Below are 16,481 nucleotides of genomic sequence, written 5' to 3' on the forward strand. Positions count from 1 at the left end.
GTTCCTTTGGAAAGTATTCAGACCCCTTGAAGTTTTCCACATTCTGTTTTGTTACAGCTCTGTTCTAAAATTTATTAAATTGTTATTTTTTTATTCTCATCAATCTACACACAATACCACATAATGACAAAGCAAAAACATGTTTTCTAAACATGTTTGCTAATTTATAAAAAAAAATATTTAAAATAATGTCACATTTCTATATACGTTTTCAGACCCTTTACTCTTTATTGAAGCACCTTCGGCAGCGATTACAGCCTCGAGTCTTCTTGTGTATGACGCTACAAGCTTAGCACACCTGTATTTGGGGAGTTTCTCCCATTCTTCTATGCAGATCCTCTCAAGCTCTGTCAGGCTAGATGGGGAGTCTGGCTGGGCCACTCAAGAACATTCAGAGACTTGTCCCGAAGCCCTTCCTGCATTGTCTTGGCTGTGTGCTTAGAGTTGTTCACCTGTTGGAAGGTGAACTTTTGCCCCAGTCTGAGGTCCTGAGCCCCCCTGAGCAGGTTTTCTTCAAGAATCTCTCTGTACTTTGCTCTGTTCATCTTTGCCTCGATCCTGACTAGTCTTCCAGTCCCTGCCGCTAAAAAACATCCCCACAGCATGATGCTGCCACCTCCATGCTTCACCGTAGGGATGGTGCCAAGTTTCCTCCAGACGTGACGCTTGGCATTCAGGCCAAAGTGTTCAATCTTGGTTTCATCAGACCAGAGAATCTTGTTTCTCATGGCCAGAGAGTCTTTAGATGCCTTTTGGCATCATGTACCTTTTACTGAGGAGTGGCTTCAGTATGGCCACTCTACTATAAAGGCCTGATTGGTGGAGTGCTGCAGAGATGGTTGTCCTTCTGGCAGGTTCTCCCATCTCCAAATAGGAACTCTAGATCTCTGACAGAGTGACGATCAGGTTCTTGGTCACCTCCCTGACCAAGGCCCTTCTCCCCCGATTGCTCAGTTTGGCCGGGCGGCCAGCTCTAGGAAGAGTCTTTGTGATTCCAAACTTCTTCCATTTAAGATGGAGGCCACTGTGTTCTTGGGGATCTTCAATGCTGCAGACATTTGTTGGTACCCCTGCCCAGATCTGTGTCTCGACACAATCATGTTTCGGAGCTCTACAGACAATTCCTTCAACCTCATGGCTTGGTTTTTGCTCTGACATGCACTGTCAACTGTGGAACTGTATATAGACAGTTGTGTGCCTTTCCAAATCATGTCCAATCCATTGAATTTACCACAGGTGGACTCCAATCAAGTTGCAGAAACATATCAAGGATTATCAATGGAAACAGGATATACCAGAGCTCAATTTCGAGTCTCATGGTAAAGGATCTGAATACTTATGTGAATAAGATATTTCCGTTTTAAATATCCTGAGTGTTGGTGTTAATAACCAAAGGGGAGAGTGATTGTGTCATTTTTACTCTGTATAGAGTAAAACACTCAAAACCATTCCCAAACCTTCTTATATTTCCCAGCTCTATAGCAGGTTGATTTTTAGAATGGTTTGTTTCAATATCTGTGTTTTTGCATGTACATTGATTGATCGATTGATCTTACACTACACAAAGATAAATAAGATACACTTTTCTAAACTAATCAAATATGTTAGTAGTTGGACTGAATGCACCCATTACTGAGATGGTTGTTTCAGTTGAGATGGTTTAATTAGTCTCTTTTATCAATCTTCCCCACCTTGGCAGTCATTCTGAATGCAGGTTGCGGGTGATTAAATGTTCAAGTTGTTGATATCCTCACTGGCTGGATTCCAATAGGAATTAGACATCACTTTGCAAGCCAGCACAATGGTCCTGTGTGGAGTTAGTAGAGCAGAGCATGGTGCTTGAAAAAACATGGCTTCAATACCCCATTGGTTAACCAGCATTAACTATGTTTTTTTAAGTATGAAAATGTATGCACTCGCTACGGTGAGTCTCTCTGGATAAGAGTATCTGCTAAATTACTAAAATGTAAAAAACTCTAGTGATGTGACCTGCAGGCCAGATGTGGCCTGTAAACCATGAGTTTCATAACACCACTGTGTTAGGGTATAACTAGTCCCTCAATGAAAGGCCTTATGATATGTGTAAGGTATTGTCATAAATTGTTTCATTTTAAAGGCTACTAAGAAAGGTGGAACCGTTCATAGAGGGTTCTACCTAGAACCCTTTACAGAGGGTTCTATGAAGTACCCTACATCTATGAAGTACCCTACATTATAAGTAAAACCCTTTGCAAAGGGTTCTACCTAGGACCAAAAATGGTTCCCCTATGGGGACAATCCGAAGAACCCTGTATGGATCTACTTAGCTCCTTTTTCTAAGATATGGCTTGGTCACAAAAGTTCTATCTAGAGTATCAGGCATACAGTGCAATCTAACCATTACAATTGACCTGTAACATGTGGCACAACTACAACTAAATTGTGGCTGAATTATTGATACAATAGTATACACAGCATTAAGAGGGGGCATGAAAGGAACCAACATGGGAATGGTCAGCTAATTTCATATGGGAGCCTGAGGGCGCATTCCACCCAGTGAAGACCAAACATATTGACATCTCTGTGTGGGGAGAGACTGTATATATGTCAGGTTGGTGCTGGACTATAAAAAAATAAGCAGCATGACACCAGTCCACTAACAAACCACCTTCAGTCTGCTTCTATGCATTTCATGTTCCTTTTTTTTCATGTTCCTTCTATGCATTTCATGTTCTCATTGACTACATGACATGCTGGAAGTAAAATTGGCCATATTATTTTACGCTCTTTTTCAAAGTCTAATGTCATATCTGTCTGTTTATTAGTAGCCTCACACTGAATGAAACTGACACTACAATAATAATTTTCCCCCCATATCAATAGGTCCTGAAAACATGTTTGTTTGGAGACCAGATGAATTGTGAAACAGTACAAGGCTATAGTGTATTGGTTAGGGCAAGGTGTTTTTATTGAAGGTGGTTGACCATCACCAAGCTCATTGGCTAACATTTCTAGAAGTGTCCAAAAGCCTTTGTCCACTCTGCACTTCCATTTCCACCTATCTAGGAATTGTGATGACCGTGCCTCGGGGCGACAGAGACACCTTGAGGAGCGCCCACCTTTAAATCCGATGCTCCATGACTTCAACCATGACCCCTGGCTGGGGGGATCCCTCAGGCAGGATTTAAACGAGCTCCCCCAGGTCCGCTGCGGCTCCTCTCACGCCATTACGTTTAGAAGAGATGAATAGACTTTTATTTAGCAGTTGGTTAAATATACCCATTCGACTATAGAGAGACGATTTGGGTAAATGGATACACATTTGGGTGACTGTAGGCTATGCGTAAATATTGAGACTAAAGAAATGGGTGATTATGGAGTGGCTGTGACAGAATGTTGAGGGCTGCGCGACCATTATTCTGCCCCCAAAACATGCGCGCGCCATACAAGAGCATCCGTCACATTTTGGGATAAAATACATTTAAATGCTCGTTTTAATGTCAATTAAAGCATTTCAGTTGATCATTAGACTTTTCTAGAAATAGTATCTCTGACATTTTCCAATTATTTGTTCTATCTTTTGCTATTATGGAGGACGGAAGGCGAAAAAGCATACAATATCGGGATATTGATCCACGCCCATCACTGCAGAAAAAAAGTCGGTTCAGGAGGCTACACAATTCAGACTGGACACCGCGATCGATAAGATACTCTATCAGCCGTTTCCATGGAAACTCGCAGAGCAAGGACAGAGACTGCCATGTATTTATTTACACCTGCCTATTTCATGTACCTATGGTGATAATGAAAGTGTCCGGCAAATTAATGCAACGATGTTGGAATTTATATATATTCCACTTTTAAAGAAATCATACAATGTGTAATAACTTTGAGTAGGCCTAAATAAAAAAAATAGTCATGGGACAGATATTTAACAATAGGCGTTTCATGTGGCAATAGAAACAAAATAAAATACATTCAATTATTTCATAAAAGCTAATAATGCACATATTACTGTTGAAATCAGCAGTTGTTTCCTGACATTGGAGAGGGCTTCTTTCGTGGTTGACCTCAATTTGGAGGTCGAACAAGCATGATCAATGTGCTGGCCATTAGCTAACCATGAGCAAATGTAGGGGCAAGGCCAGAGAGCAAAGAGAAATTGGATGAGAGAGAGGGAGGGAGTGGTTGAGGGATTGTCTACGCTTTCCTCTTGGTCAGCACTGAAGATCAAAATGCTGCACCAGAGCCAGACAGAATGTCAAGAGAACTTGACACCAGACATACTCTTGTCTGTCTGCAGTGTGCTTTGAACTTATCACACTTTAAACAAGGGACTCATTGGCTCCTGGTGCTCCCCTGGTCTGCCCTAAGTGAGGGGGATGGATATCATGATCTGGTCTGTGTTGATCATGTGTTGTTGTATTGATCGGCAATCGAAACTACTGCTGAAAATGCAGGAGGAGAAGGGAATTGGTTGTGGGGACTTGCTACAGTGGATCTGGTATACAATGCTGCGGTCATGGACATTGAGTCGTAGGAAACAGTGGTTATGGAAAACCATGTTCTGTATATTGAGTGCCTTTTTTAAGATTTTCCTTCAATCTAGTTTGGTTTAAGTTGCTGAAGCTTTCCATTCACTAAAATTAAACACAATTAAATCACATGAACATTCCTACATGATTAAGTATTTCCTAACACTATTACATGATCTATTTCAGTGAAAACAGCTACAATGTGACATTATAAGCTATATTTGTATTGTACAGGGCCAGTCAGTCAAGTAATGTGTCAGAGTGCACCATTGCAGTGTATTGCTGAGATGGAGGCTGTTCCTGTTTTGCAAGCTGTGACATAGTGGTGTTGATGGGCACGTGGCTCTGCGGTGTTGTTCAAGGGCTACTGGCCACTGCCCTGACATTTGACCCGTGCCTTCATTGTGGAGGTCGGGTTCTCGACTCCTCGTACCTCCCATCCCAACACCTCGGTTCAGCCCCCCCAACCCTCCTCCCCTCCGCTACACTTTATGCCGATCAATGGCAGTTTCATGTGGCTTCTCAGGCCTGCAGTGACGTGTGTCCTATTGATTTATCGACATTACTCCAGGCAACCGAACCCAAAAGCCTTCTCTCAGTAGGCAGCCAGGCTCCAGCTCAGTAGAGCTACCACCCCCTGTGCAGGATGGGCCCATGCCAAGTCATCGAACTGGAAACAGTACTGTCCGTAAGAGCATCACATTAGCATCAAACACATCCAAATGTAATGTGTTGCTGAGTCAATGCCTTCTCCAGAGCTCCTCCATCCATTCTGTATCATCCACCATTCTATCCTCAACTGGACATTGAACAGGGACAATGGGAGCCGCACTCTCACACAAACACATACTGTCTCACCAGTTTCCAGAGGCAGCGACTCAGTTTTATGGTTAAAATGTTATTTTCTCTTCTCTTGTCATGCCTCCATGCTTCATCCTTGTGGCTGTTGCTCTCATCTGCCTCTCCTGTGGGCCTCCACCCCTGCCCCTACCCCCCCAGGCTCTATGGTGTCCAGTGAAAGGCCGGGGAGCGGGGGGCAGCTGGACACTCCCTGTGGCCTGGCCTCTGAGGGGGAGGGGTTCACCATTAGCATGGCCTGCTGGCAGCTGGCTCAAAAGGAAGGGATTGGAGATCAGTGACCTGTCCACAGTGTCCAGCTGGGGGGGGGGGGGGGGGGGGGGGGGTCATTTCACGGCCCACCTCCGGCCACGCGCTGGATAGCCATCTGTGTGTACGCGGCATCCTCTTATCGGGATGACCAACAAAAGTTACGAAAGCTGTTTGCCTGATCTGTGGAGAATCTCCAAAAGATGGCTACAGCTGCCTCGGTGTGTGCCTCTGCAGTATGCTTTGGTGCTTTCAGTACTACAACTATTGCTGTGCGAAGACAGTTTCTGTTTTGTCACACATGTATCCCACATGTAAGACATAAATATGATCAGAACCATATTAAAAATGTTCAACATAGGCTGCAGTGATTTTAGGGTGAAATCTCTGAATTGTTGTGAAATCATTTGTACAGGAATGGCAAAAAATGGTGCTCCTCCTTTTAGATAGGGAAGACAATGGAGGTAAATCAGCACAGATGGACTACCAGATCTACTTTAGTCTCCCCATTCAGTCTGATGGCTCTGATCAGGGAACAGATTAGCACTGGATTGTTACACCTCCTCCCTCTCCTCCTCCTACTCCCTACTCCCTCCCCCCAACCTTTCATCGTCCTCCCCTTCTCTGCCCTTCTGTCTTAAACTGTTTAAGGTGATCAAATTTTGCCCATCCTCCCAGTATGGTCGGAGGGGATCAAAGGTGACTGACCCTTGCCTGATTATAAAGGTTGGGGACCTTCATAATAAACAGGGATCCTGCTAAACAGATCTGGATTGCTAGATAACACTAGCCATATGCCTAAACCTCAGCTTCACCTTTATTTACGAATCCAATATCCTATTAGCATTTATTAATTTGGCTTTATTGGAAATGATCGTTGTGTTCATATCAGAGAGTTGTTTAATACGATTTCATGAATCAAACTGAAAATCCAAAAGCTCTAAAATGGAGTGCAGGCACTAAATGCGGTCAGAAACATTGTGCTGACCATACTGTACATAGCAGAGGATCTTGCACCAAAACAATCTCCGGTCAGCATTATATGACTGAGAAGCCATACTCAATTCAAAGATACTAAAATCCTTACAAATTTGCTTTATTTGTCCCTTCCACCATTCATTGGTGAAACGGATGGTGGGTGAAGGGACAGATACATAGATAAGCATCCTCATTGAAGGCTGCTGGCAAGCAGAGCCATTTCTTGTCCTGTAACAGGATATCCTCACAAACAGAGGTGTAGAAAAGTGAGAAATGCCTTGTCTCATTTGGCCATAATAAGGGGGGGAAGGGGATGAGCCGAGTTTGGCCGAGGAGTATCGATTAATTTCCCAATAGCCTCTGGTCCATGAGCCGCGAACCCTGGCCTCCGTTGCTAGGTGACCACACCATCCAAGATGGAGCACGGGATGATGAAGGGTGACAGCAGAGCTGAGGGTCACTGGGGCCAGTGGTCATTCTGAGCCCCAATGGGAGGCTTCGGACATGCAGATAATGCAATGAAACAGGATATAGGCTATATGGGCTATAGAGGTATCCTGCAAAGCATGAATTTGTGATATAAGGCGTCGAATGCCTTAGATGTGGAATCTCCCAGTGATATTCACAGATTTCTGTACATTAGGCTCAAATCAATTGAATACGCATTGCAGTGTTTATGCAGCATAGGTTTTCCACCCTGGTCTAATACCTTTGCAGAATGGGTTAGGGTACATCAATACAACATGGACTCCCCCCTCTCAAGTAGATGCTTCCAGTTTTCTGAATCAGACATGAATGTGCAGGTTGTTTGTAAACAAGGATATTGCATAAACATGGCCGAGGCAGGTTTGATACCTACCCATTGCCTGGATTCTGTTGTTCAGCCATTTACCTGGAAACTGTTAATATAAGAGCAATTTTCCAAATGTACAAGCAACCAGAAGGTAGCTATTTACTGAACATTTAGATTTGTTCTCTTCAGCCTTTTAAGGTTTCAAACATGCATGTTTCAAATACAATGTAAGTGCATTTCTATCCAGACTAAACAGTGGCCACTGTTTGTTAGAAATGCACTCAAAATGTATAAACATTATGGGGACATTATTAGGCTTCAGTTTCCTTTGTGGTGTTTCTAAACCAATGTAATAACAATCACCCTCCATCCACATAACACAACAATCTGAAGTGGGAATTTACAATACCTAAATTCTGTTCTAAATTTAAAAAAAAAAAGAATAATAAGATGAGACTCTTTTGGCAGGTAATTAAATAATTAAAAACTCTTAAGCTCTAAAATACATTGTACGGTATAAATACATGTTACCCCAACTAATAATGTAGTTATTATCTTGACTCAATGATAATAAAATATTTACAATAAATTCATAACACATTGTCAGTAATAATTCATACAATAGGTACCATTGCAGCCTTTTTCTTATTGATTGCACACCGTGAGGGGGTAAAATGATACGGAGGGGGGGACAGGGAAACATTTCAACTCACAGACAGATGTAAATGGATCTACACCATTCTGGCCTCGGCAGTGAAGTTACCAGAAGGCAAAACCACATTGGGTTAAGGTCAGGGGGATAAGCCCATACTGTCAGCCATAAAAGGCCACCTTGTATTGTAGAGTTGCCAATGTAGCATTGCCTCCTTCCTGCATGAAGCCTTTCCCTTTATCTTCTGCCATGTCTCTCATGTGAGCCTCAGTAGTTGCAGAGACATGTTTTATTTCTGTGTTTGAGTCCATATCCTGAGGACGGTTTGGAAGTTTTTCTTTCTATTAGTAATACTGGGGGGTGGGAATGTGGTTATGCATTTTGCTTTGGTACAAGGCAGGATGTTCTTTACTCTTTTTTAAAAGCCCTGAGCTGTATGAGTAGATTTTCTCTTAAACATTTGTATCCCTTCTGAGACCAACCCTTTTCTGCCCTGAGGATTCTGTAGGCCTCCCAGCCCGAATAACCTAAACAACACTACAGTACCAGCCTACAAAAAAAAGGAAGAATATGGGTTAAAAGCTACAGTATGAACAACCAAATGTGAAGTTCACTGATAGGGAAGAGTAAAAAGAAAGACTAAGAAAGAAAGGCCAGCCTTTCGCTCTGTGTAATTAGATTGATGTGACAAATTTGCCCCAAACATTTGGAAAATTATAATTTATTACAATTACCACAGAGAGCCCCTGTAGCAAGAGTGCTTGAACTCTGTGTGTTTGTGTGTGTGTGTTTGTGTGTGTGTGTTTGTGTGTGTGTGTTTGGCTGGGGAGAGTGAGGGGGGTGTTTGAGATAGTATCAATCGCCAGGCCAGGCCATTGAATGTATTGATTAGTTACCTTTCTTATTAACATGCTGATTAAAGAGAGAAGGGAGAGAACCGGTAGGCAGGAGAGAGACGCACATATGCAGCTGGGACACAGAAGAGCCCTGCCGCAAGCAGGGAGACAGAGCTCAGGCAGAGGATGCAGAACGGATTAAAAAAACAGGACAAGGAACGGAAAGCAGGAGATAATTTGAGGAGAGGAGAGCTCCGGAGCAGGCTGCGGCTGCGGAACGGAGGATGGGAGAGGAGGGGGAAATGGATGCAGGTGCTGACCTGACAGAGCGACGCTGACGGCTTCAAACCCTAAACAGCACCGACTGGACAACACTGAGCTAATCCGCAAAGACTCATACACTCTTGGCTGTAAGAGACACACACTCATGCTGACAGGCCAAGGCAAGCATTATCACGATAGAAAATAGAACAGTATGTATGATGCTAATCTATTTGTATATGTTTCATAAGTGGTATCTCTAATGCACAGTGGCAAACGGTCATACATCGTTAAGCAGTTATGATTAGGGAATTCATAAGATGGTTATGGATATTTCTGAGAAATGGGTTTTTATTCCAAGCGGGACTGAAAGGTGTGGAGAGCATGCAAGGAGGGAGATGATAGAACGGCAGGGTTTGTTTGTGTGAGTGTGTGTGTGTGAGGGGGGAGAGAGAGAGCATTAGAGGCAGAGAGAGAATTGAATTGAGAGAGAGAGATAGTCAGAGAGAGACAGAGAGAGAGAGAGAAGAGAGAGGGATAGAGAGAGAAGAGAAGCGAGAGAAGGGGGGGGTCAGGAAGAAAGAGGGGGAGAGGGGGTGTTCATGTTAGCTTGCTTTGGAATAAAATCTGTTGAACTATAAAGTAGAATAGAAAATAAAATACAATGCGCAAGAACCAAAACATATTGCATCAACATAGTTGACAATCAAGACAATCAAAAGGCATTCGTCGCAATAGGTTGCAGTGAAACGTGGTGTTGCGCAATCAGAATATTTTCTGATATTCTATTAGATTTATTGTAGAAGAATCCTAAATAGTTATTTTTAGAATAATTTCACTAGGTACTATGCATAGATTCTATAAAACTATATTCTGGGATTTGAAAAACAAACAAAACGAGGTCCCTGACAGTTGTTTTGATATACAGCTGAGGGATGGGATTAGGGAAATGTAACCCCTCTCAAATTCACACAGTGCTCGAGAAACAAGAACTGTGACAGGGTGGGAGTATGGGCTTTCCATGGTGACATCATAAATTGGTTTCCAGACAAATAATAATAGATAATAGACAAATAAGAAAGAGGGTTCCAAACCTCTCTGCCAATAACAGATAGTTTTCAGTTTCCCCCTCCCCAATCAGACCACTTCAAGACAGTTCTAGCTAAATTCTTGCTTGAGAAAGAGTTTTTTGCTAAAAAGCTTTGCCCATTCTAATATATTACAGTAAGTCACTAATATTGTTACCCAGAAATGATTTGAGATTGATACAAAACGGCTGCATTGGGCCTTTAAGCTCATTAAATGACTGGTGAACAGCATCCCAAATCCCAGACTGTGGCTTTAAAGATGGCTCTAAATATTTTATTGACCAAGAGGAATAAGGTGAGATTGCAACCATGACCTAAAGGCAATATTTATTTCACATTAACTTTGACAAGAGACAATTTTCTTTATACAACATTGGGGTTTTAGTTACACAAGACCAATTTGACTGTGTTTAATGCTACTGCACTCATATGTTCCTGCAGGCCTATGTTGCCATCTGCAGAAACTGCACAAGGAAAGTCAGTTGCTGAGTAGCCTACTGCTAGTGTTCAAACTTTACAGAACTCCTACATAGTTAATGTAAGATGTGTACCAGATCCAGGGAGTAAAACAAAGGGCAACTATATCGACCCTTCTAACCCCTCGAGCAGAAGGTTGCATATGAAATCGTTTTTCCCTCTTTCGGGAAGCAAACATTAGCAATATGATAATGTCATTAACATAAAGAATGGATTCCTGTAATTATTCTAATTATAACAGCGATGTGATTTTTAGGTCTATATTTGTAAATATGCAAGATGCCTATATTGATTAGGCTAAACCTCAACAAATATGCACACATGCACACACCGAAGACTTAACCTACACCGAACTAAGTTAACTGAACTAAGCTAAAACAACTCAAAATGTGGTTTTATCGAAGACCCTCATGTTGATAACATTTATGCCATCATTTTAGCCAACAGCTGCACCTGGCTGCACACACGTGTCTTAATCTGAAAACTCGATGCATCGAAAAATCGACACTCCTCAATTATTAGCCTAGGCTAGGGCAAAAACTATCTACGATGTATTATAATATATTATTTTAATTTAATTGAGAAAAAAAGTACAAAAGTACAGTAATTTAGGCTAATTGTTTATCGTATTTAGCGTTTGAATCAAAATGTTTTTTAATTGTTTGACAGGTCACAAACAGCCTACGTGTAACGTATTCTATTGCCTATAGGACGTCTAAGTTCAATATTAAACTGTAAAAAAAAGTCAAAACTAAAGTCAAATTACTAGATATGTTCATAGAGAAAATAGTATAAGGCATCAAATCATAAGTGCACAACAAAGTTGTTCTGACCCTGACATTTAGGATATCATTACTGGCATTGGTAGGCGAATGACTGAATACAGTTAACGTAAGATATGCTGCTATACTTTTAGAATAAAATAAAAAATCTTAGAACACAAAAATATTCATTTCTAAATGGGTAAGTATCCTACATTCGCGCTCTTTTGGCACCTAAGTGAACCCCTGGGCTACATGTTGAGCCTCTGTTGATGTCAACCTGTCATTCAACGCAGTTGATGTCTTTTGGATCTCATCAAAATATTGGATCATAATTGGATAGCAAATATGAGTTTGCTTTCCAAGATGACACATTTTTAAGGGAAGTATGGATTTTATTGACACGACTTCAGCAAACGGCCTAATGCGCGATTTACGACGTTTCAAACACAATGCGTTTGATTTAATTCTAAAGTATGCTTTATCCACAACTAAAAGTACATCCACAATTGATTATCAAAGTTATATGTCTATCGGATTTATTGACTCACTCATGTATTGACTAACTAAAAACACCTGTGTTGTCTTGTGTTGTAAGTTACACGAATATGATCCAGACTTTTCATTGATGAATAGATCAATAGCCTAGAATTTTATTTTCTGATGTTAGAAATCTAATCCAGTCAAATTTATTCAATTATTGATTATTCTCTTGCATCAAGCATCACGGTAGTAATTTATTTATTGATTGGTTGATGGGTGTATTTTCCTTTAATGAATTAAAATATAGGCCCAATGAAATAAAAACAATAAAATGAAGAGTCATACAGTTTCGGGGGGAGAAAAAGACCACGAAATATATATATTTTAGAGACAAATTAGTATTTTCTTACTTTAAAAAATGTTGCACGAGGTAGTTCTAATCGTTTGAGAAAGAATTAGATTAGATAAAATGATTATGCGGTTTAAAAACTCTCAGCACTGTGGTTACAATGAAGGCTATTTCGTAATACCTTTTTATTCAGCTATCTTTATTTACATTTTATCTTGAAACTAAAAAACAAATTGCACAACAATATAAAAAAATATATAGATATTTACAATTTACAAGTTGGCCTATCACCTTTATAGCCTAACTTTAGTCTATTTATGGCATTAGCAGTTTACACTTTTCCAATAGGCCTATAGTCTACCATTTATAGGCCAAATGCACTCCCATATGTGACCAAATATAGGAACATTTATGATATATTTGGAATAAACATAATGTAAAAGGAAGCTTACAATTTATTATGCAAATCCCAAACTCAACTCCAAATGCCATCCATACACCTCTACGTCACAGCATAATGCCTAAACAGACCAACAAACTGGCGACATTTTCTTGATTGAAACTATTGAAACTATTGAAACTTTTGACATTCTGGCCTATTTCAAGTAACAGACATGTATGTCTGAAGTTCGTGTAACTGGAATTGGTATAATGAAAGTGATCATTTAGTAAGAGAATAGACAACAGGAAACATATATTTTTTTGTGTCTATCAAAATATATATCCAATGGACTGCACAATGAACGTTTGGAATAGTTTTTACAATGTAAAAATGTCAAGATCGTTCAGTTTATTAGCGTATGGTTTGTCAACTCGTTAAAATAAAAGTTAGTCTGTCCCATGCACATGGTGAGATAGGCCTTCATAAGCCTATAATGACACAACGAAATTGGACAGTAACTTTTGGATGCAAGGTTTTGTTGAACAATCACAAGCTGTTACAGGAGAGCATGTAACGTTTGTATGGTTTGGCTGCATTTACGAATAAACATACAGTAGGGTATGCATAAATAATGATGAAATAAATAAAGTTCATAATACAGAGTAAAACGTTAATAAATGTAATAACCTCGAATGTGTTCCTCTGTGTTTCTCTTGCAGAATAGGCCTAACCGAATGCTTAGTGATCGGCAGAAGTATAGTGCAAGGGCTTGTGTTTTATTCTTGTTTTATGGTTTGCCTATTAGGTATTCGACTCAACTAGTCTATTCAGTACATACATATTGTAAATTATGTTTTCTTAATAAAAAAAGGGAATCTGATAACTCTGAGACAATATGCCTACAGATCACATGTTCAGCCTTAATATTTTCACACATAACATCTTCACTGTGCGTGTACGAGACTTGAGGTTAGCTTAAAAGTAAATATGGAAATGTAAGCCGTACGTGTGTGTGTACATGTGTGTGTGTTTGTGTGTGTGATATTTCATCTTCATGCACTTGGCCCACAGCTTACTTTTTTAAAATCCTAATCTTCAATGGATTCGAGGAAAAGTTAGTCTGGTAAGGAGTCTTCGCTTAATGGTTAAAGCAGAGGAAACAGACATGGTCTCAAAGCCCTGTCCCTTATGGGCTAGAAGGTAAACAACCAAGGCACTGGACACAGTTTCGCTTTCAGGTTTCATGTGTTCCATCATTTGCGCAGAACAGTGCCTCTGTTTTCAAGTGAAATCATGCCGGATTTAATAATGCATGAGGGTTCTCAAGATGAAAGCACCATCAAATAAGATCATCATGCTACAATCCCCAAGACTCATATCAAACTCAGTAGGCTATTGTGTAATAAAGAAGCATATAGGCCTATGCTTCAAACAATTATTTGAAAACATTTGCCAGATATGTTGACTAGCCTACATTAGGAAATAGAAATACATCCTAAAGATGACGGAAACTCTTCATGGGTAGGACTATGTATTTTCCTGTAGGCTGGCTATGCATCACACAGTCCTTTATAAAAAAAATAAAAAATGCAAAGCAAAAACGGATTTTTATGAATGTCTAGAGCGATTTGAAGCTAGTACTAAGATTGAAAATGAATTTACAGATATAGATTACTAAGGGAGTTGTGGCCTACTTTTCCTTCCTCGCAGATATCATGCGTCCATTGAGGAACTGTTCTCCTTTAGTGGGTCTGAAAAAGGTCAACCTGAAATCTCTGATACAATGACAATGTATAGGCTTATGATAAGAGTAAACATAAAAATATATATATATATATGTATCTGTGCCTCAACATAGCCTGATTAAACTCATCAGATATTTGCGTCAGGTAGGATATTTGATATTTTAATGTTCAACAAATATAATACAGTGACATCTTTTTAATCCCCGCGTTTATTCTTGTCATCATGATACTTGTCATTGATGGTATTATAATGGCTATAGCCATATGTAGCCGGCAATAGGCCTGTGTAGCGTACAATCGGCCTATAACATAATATAGTGTCTTAGATAAATGGCTAAATGTTGTATTGTGTGCTATTTGAAGTGAAAGTGGCATCCAGTTTGGTAGGCCTTCAAAGCAAGAGCTCCGTCTCTGAAACCTATAGGCTATGTAATTATTATGCTAATAAAATTTAGGTAAGGGAACTGGATAGATTTTGAGAAAAATCTATGAATTAAGCATTTTATGTGAGCAGTAGCCTTTACAAAATCATTAAAGAAGATGACAGTAGGCTTGCGTTTTAGTCCGATAGCAGCATAGGTCAAAAACAAAACAATGTCCATATGACGATATATAGGCTATTGATTTGCTTTTTGGCAGAGAGAAATAACCGGACAGCCTCTTTTTGATTTCGTCGAGAATAGCCTGGTGTTATTTTCGTATAATCTTAATCAATGTGAGGAGTTGACAAAAATAAAAACAGTAGCCTACTGTTTGTCTTTCTGTCAATTACATTTATTGTTAATGCGGATATGACGCGAAGTTGAGGGCCACATACTCCAGGGCAGCGTCTGAGTGCTGAAGCTGGGGTGTCAGCATGCCTACTCGAGTTTTCCAGCCACAGAAGGTGAACTTTCACCCCGACCTCCTAAAAGACCTTTTTATTTTCGCTCTGTAGCTGCTGACCATTTTACCTCCAGCTACTTGCTATCCATACATGTATCTCACCATCCAGGCTTTCTCGGCGCGGATCGATAGGGCAGCATCTGCTCCGGGAAGGCATCGGTCCCACCGCACACGGAATTTTTTGAAAAGCCAGAATTGCTCATCTCTGAAAATTAAACTGACAGTTAGATATGATTAGTATGCCTAGTATCAACCACATCTCCTTCTCTCAACTCCCAAATCTCTCGATCTGACACGCACACGCACACGCACACGCACACGAACACGAACACACACACAGTGGACTCACCAAATATGTGCTGTTAAATGAAAAGCCAGAGCAATATCTGCTATAGGTCGAGTATCTTATGTAAAAAGGTCGCATTTAAACGAATGGCCTCATTGATCTTGTTTAGAACTACAGATTGAAGTACGCAATCTGGTGTCAACGGGCCTGCTCAACCGTGGTTTGAGTGCTGATTAAGAGGTTCCCTAAATGAATCAGTTACAAGCGTGTCACTTGACAACGTTTATGTGTAAGAGGTTGGATTTACATTTCCCTCAAATCGCCAAAATAAGAAAAAAAGCAAAAAAAGCTTTAAAGCAGGAGGACATTATAATATAATTCAGATGAGCCCTATGGAGAGATGCAGATTTAGGTATTCCGAAATGGGTGGTGAGAGTCTACACCATGTACTCAATATAAATATATTTTCAATAGCCAATAAGACTATAATGCGATTCTTATAATTGCATATTCATGACTAATAACTTTTGTTATTATTAATAGGACAATATGCCTAATAATAATAGTAACCGGGTACTATAATAATAATCACACAATAATAATAGGAATTCAAACACTACTACTACTACTTCATTACTACTACTACTACTACTACTACTACTACTACTACTACTACTACTACTACTACTACTACCACTACTAGTAATAATAATAATAATAATAAAGGAAAATATGGACACAAACAGTTGTTTACAGTTAAATCTGCAGTCCGTCGTCAGGCTAAAGATAATAATAGGTTTGTGTAGCATGGATGGACACAAAAGCACAACACAGTAAGCTATCTCAGTGAGCTACAGTAGCCTAACCGTTGCAGTCCAGAATCA

The sequence above is a fragment of the Oncorhynchus mykiss genome, chromosome 2 (assembly GCF_057628025.1).
Source record: "Oncorhynchus mykiss isolate SJ-2025 chromosome 2, ASM5762802v1, whole genome shotgun sequence".
NCBI lineage: Eukaryota > Metazoa > Chordata > Actinopteri > Salmoniformes > Salmonidae > Oncorhynchus > Oncorhynchus mykiss.